The sequence below is a fragment of the Fukomys damarensis genome, unplaced genomic scaffold, assembly GCF_012274545.1.
Source record: "Fukomys damarensis isolate Sample0158 unplaced genomic scaffold, DMR_v1.0_HiC HiC_scaffold_27, whole genome shotgun sequence".
Lineage (NCBI taxonomy): Eukaryota > Metazoa > Chordata > Mammalia > Rodentia > Bathyergidae > Fukomys > Fukomys damarensis.
Genome location: NW_022900939.1, coordinates 10,838,560 through 10,843,322, shown reverse-complemented (window position 1 = coordinate 10,843,322; position 4,763 = coordinate 10,838,560). Strand labels below are relative to the sequence as shown.

At 46.3% G+C, this 4,763-nt stretch overlaps 1 protein-coding gene across 5 annotated transcripts in view; it reads right to left on the bottom strand.

The window, feature by feature from the left end:
• Lrrc4c (leucine rich repeat containing 4C) overlaps positions 1–4,763 on the bottom strand; it is a 1,134,576-nt gene that overhangs the window by 161,253 nt on the left and 968,560 nt on the right. For 2 of the 5 annotated variants that reach the window (XM_033756471.1, XM_010612543.2), the window contains exon 1: positions 3,653–4,757. The exons of 2 other annotated variants lie outside the window; for them this stretch is intronic. The gene's annotated coding sequence lies outside the window, so the exon portion shown is untranslated. Of the gene's footprint in view, positions 1–3,652; positions 4,758–4,763 lie in introns of those variants that run through there. One more of the 5 variants, XM_033756472.1, reaches the window with a different exon arrangement.

Sequence of the window (4,763 nt, the reverse complement as noted above, 5' to 3'; positions counted from 1 at the left end):
CCCTCCCTCTCTCTCTCTCTCTCTCTCTCTCTCTCTCTCCCTCTCTTTCTTTTCTTTCTTATTCTTTTGAAGGAGAAAAGTCCCCTGGCAGTGTATGGAGGAAATAAACAGTACACAGACCTATTATTATAGCGAATGAAATTAGAAAACAATAACCAGGATTTGCTGCTTCAAAAAAAAAAAAAAACCCACTGGCAAGTTGGTACTAGAAGATTTACAAGCAGAAACCATAAGACTCGCACATCTGCATTAAGTCTTGATCCCATACAGTCTACTCAACTTTAATTACCACTATTAGCTAACAGCGGTTCCTTATCTCTAGAACAGTGAATCCACACTGTGGACGGTGGGACCTAAAGAACAGTAATAGAATTTTATACGATTGGATGTAACTATTAGAATCACATGGGCTTTATTTTATGTATTTCAAATTCAGAATATCACGTGTGGTCCAAAGGGCACATTTAAAATCTAAGAGCTATCTTAGACTTTCAGGCTAAAAGTACACAAAACACAATAATGGCCTTGTTTTCCTCTAAATTCTCATGAGAACATTTTTGAGAAGATTTCTTTCTCTATGCTTTTAGCAGAAATTCGTAATTTACAGTTTCTCATCTGAACAGCATTCCACATCTACAATGGGACAGCACAGACAGTCTGTCCTGACAAGACCTCAGAAGGGCCACCTGGTAACTAATGTAAGGTCACCCGCATGACCCCTCCTTCTCAAGTGTAACCCGTAGAGCTTTCAAAGTGCTCTCTTAGCCTGTGTTCATTCACAGGAAGCTAATCCAAATGAATTAATCCCAGAATAATCATAACAAACAGCCACCCTTAGAGGGCCTATTATACTTGGGCTTTACATAACATTACTTTTAATTCACAAACCACTCCAACAAATTAGATCTTATCTTTCCCATCCCCCAAATGAGAAAATTGTGGACCCAGGAAATTCAAGTGTTGCCCAAAGGGCACAGCTACTCAGTTTGAGAAGAATGTTTAAAATGGTGGCTTCAAAACTTACAAAACCAGGCAGACTTCTGAGGCTGTGTCCTCAGCAGATCCCTGTGTACAACTAACGTGGCTCAGAAATACCACTCTGTGGGCACCAACCCCAGCCCTGAAGTAAACTCATCAGGTAAATTTCCAGCTGTACCTTGGCCACAGTTCTTTGGTGAAGTCCATGAACAATTTGCCCAAAATACAGTGCCAATCCTGAGGACCAAAAGAGCCAGCTCCGAGGCTGAGCCTGCCTTCCTAACTGCCATGCTGGTAAAGTGATTGGCCACAGGAAAAGCATCCTTAGGCGCCCTGTCAGTGGAGGTGAACGAGAGGACCCATTCAGCCTACAATGTTAAACAGATATATTCCGTTACCTCCTCTTTCTCCCTCATCTTTGCCTCCTTCCTACCCTCCGTCTTCTCTCAGGAATCTTTACCTGTGTAAGTGTGGAGGGATCATGGAGTGGGTGGTGTCAAAGAGCGAATTGTACTTGGAGATCTAACTGGAGTAGCGTTAGGAAGATCTTGATGTCAAAAAAGATGAACAAAGCGAAACCTCCCCCGAAATGGAAGACACGACCTAACCCTAAGGCTGAGTTTCCCACATGAAGCTTGAACCTGAAATACAAAGTAAAAGTATCCCAGCCCATACTTTTTCTTCTGCCTTTTTACTCAGCTGGCCTAAGTTGCAGCTGATGAGAAATTTACTACAACTTGAGCTATTCTATGAGCAGGACTGGTAAATTCACAGTGGGTATCTACAACATAGTCAACAAGCAAACAAACACACAAAGAGCAGCAAATCACATAGCAAGATATGCAGAAGGCTTCAGGGAGCTTAGGGATGGGGGGACCCTGCAACAATCATCTTCACAGTCTGGGAAATTTATTGCCTCATCTGTGTCCCAACAGGAAACATGTGCCCAGAAAAATAAATTAGAGAAGTGCTCAGCTGTAGGCTAGTTTAGTTAAGGAGTAATGAAAAGGATAAGAATAGATGATGTGAGGCAAAGAACAGACTCAGATGCTTTTAGCAGGATGTTTCTGGTTTCTATTATCACTTCTCTAACATAAATCTAACTGCACAGTACTTTAATGGCTCTCTAGGGTCCACCACTCACGGGATTAAATGCATCCAGGAGTAAGAAGGGACCCAGGAGACAGACAGCAGCCTCTCTCATCTCCTATGGGATATGGCAGAGTTGTAGACTTTTTAAACCAAATGAAAGTCAGAGTTATGTGGGAGGGGGGAAGGGGGCGGAGAGAGAGGATGAACTGGGAGAGAGAAAGCAAGAAAGGAAAAAGGAGAGAAAATTGGGAGAAAGCAAGAAAGGAAGGAAAGATGAGAATGTTGGAGCTTATAAGACTTTAGGTTTCCAATGGCAGAAGTTTGTTTTCTTCTCTCAGGACTAGTGTGTCTTTCTTGGACTCCTAGCAAAAATGTCAACTGCGGTGACAGGGACAGCCCTGCTAACTACGTCCAACTCCTACCGTGTTTGGACATAAAAGTTGTCCTCTACCCTGAGGGTTGTGTGCATCACCTGTCTCATACTATTTGGCCATTAACCAAAGAGCTACAGTTTCTCTAGGCCTGTTTCTCCTTTCTTGGCATGGACTCTGCTAGGTGTCTTCAGGCCCCGAAGTTTTTTTGCATCTGTGATTCTGACAGAAGGCTCCGGCAAGGAATAGAGAAGGGTGAAAGAGAAGACTTCTGCACCACAGTCCAGCTGTCTGGCTCTGGCAACTGTGCAGAGAGGCGGAAGTGCTCCTGTAGGGCCCCAGGCTCCCTGAGCATTTTCATTTTTCTCTTTTTTATTATCCTCTGTCCCTTGACAAGCCTGGCCCATCACGAGCACTGCTGCCCCACAAGAAGCCTACAGGGTGGCTTCTTAGTGCCCTCAGGACCCTGTCTTCAGGCGCTGGGTCCTGAGGCTGGGAAGGTTTCTGACAAATCCCAGGGGCCCAAGCCCTCTACAACCTAGCGGAGCCTCTCTGTCACCCAAGGAGTCACACGTTAGAAAGGGGGTGGGGTGGAGGAGAAGTGGGTTCACCTCATTTCATTGGTGAGGACCCTGGTGATGAGGGGACCACATCTGAGAGCGGAGATTCTCCACCAGGGTCCTCCCCTGCGCCACACTCCCTCCTGGAACCCACTCAGCAGCCGGCACCCCCTTTTCCTGCCCCTCTTCTTATGACATGCCAGGGCCAGTACATTCTGTCAGCCTGCAGTGTCAGTGTGCAGAACGAAATTTAAATCGGGTCTCTGAGATTTCCAATCCCTAAACGTTCATGCTGCTAACTCCTGGGCTGCCGTGTAACTTCAATGCTCCCCATAGGGTCAGTCGCAGGGCCCCGGCACCCCACACTGCAGCAGCCCTCTCCTCCGGGAGAGTGTACGTTTCCTGCCGAAAATTGGCAACGGCATCTGCCCAAGATGCAGCAACCTGCATCTGAGAGAGCAAACCGGCTTCTGGGTGAACCCAGCCTGATGGAACGAACGCATGGGCCGCCCTGTCCCTCAATGGCTGGCCCAAAGAGTCGGGTCTTTGAGAACCACAGGGAAGGCAAGGGAGAGGGGATCAAGAGCATAAGCACACCACATTAATGAACATTTATCTTCATTAATAAAGGAGAAAATAAAGATCACTCACTGCATTTCAGAACCATCACAGCAACATCCACATGGAAATCCAGGGGGTTAAGAATAAGAGAAAACGCATGATCTTGACACCACAAAAAAAAAAAAAAAAAAAAAAAAAAAAAAAAAAAAAGAAAGGAAAGGGGGAGAAAAGGAGGTCGACGAAGAAAAATCCAGCTGCAATTATCCGTCAGTTTTAGTCAACACAGGCACAAATCCAAGTGTTCTCCGCTGCTTTCTTTCCCTCATAAATGCCTCATTCTGCCGTGGTCAACTTTTCTTCTCTGAAATTTCTTTGCAGATGCATTATTAATTTCCTCTCCGCTGTGGGAAATTCAAAAAACAGGGGGGAAAACACACACACATATACCATATCAGGTCTTTTACTTTTTTAAAAAAAGCCCCAAACTTTTCACTCCAAAAACATCTCCGTGTTGTACTTTTTGCTTTACAGAGCAAAATAAGCATACTTCTTGGTGGATCCGAGCTTCTCCATTTCTAATCATCCTCTTGGGGAGGGAGGTGGGGGCCAGCTATTTTATTATTATTTATTTATGTCGGAAGACACCAACTCCGGCGGCTGGGACGCAGGTTTATTTCATTTTCCAGTGCTCCCTCCGTGCACATACACACATCTGTGCTAAGATCCAGAAAAGGCTTCGTTCTTCCTTCTGTCTTGCACAATCAGTTTATCCACTGCGTTGGGCTCCAAGAGAGAGCTGCGTCCCGCATCCTTCATTTTTGCAAAGCACCCGACAGCCACCTAAAAAAAAAAAAAAAAAAAGTCTCCTTTATGTCTTCGATTCCTTTCCTCTGCGGCCCCCCAGCCCCCCTAAATGTTTTGGGGAATCAGCTCCCCCCACTCGCTGATCTCCTTCCGGCCGGCCCCTTCGCCAAAGATCTGATTAGATTTCTTATCACAACCCAGTGCGCAATTGGATGTTTGATTTCAGCCACCCGGGCCAGCCAGCCAGCTTCCCCTCGCCCTCCAAACTCCGGGCGCGATCCCGGCTGCCTCCCTCCGCCGCCCCTGCAATTTCATAATCTCACGTTAGGCGGAGAGCGGGCCGGGGCGGGGGAGGAGATCGCAGGCTCCAGCAGCTGTCAGGAAGAAACCTCCACTT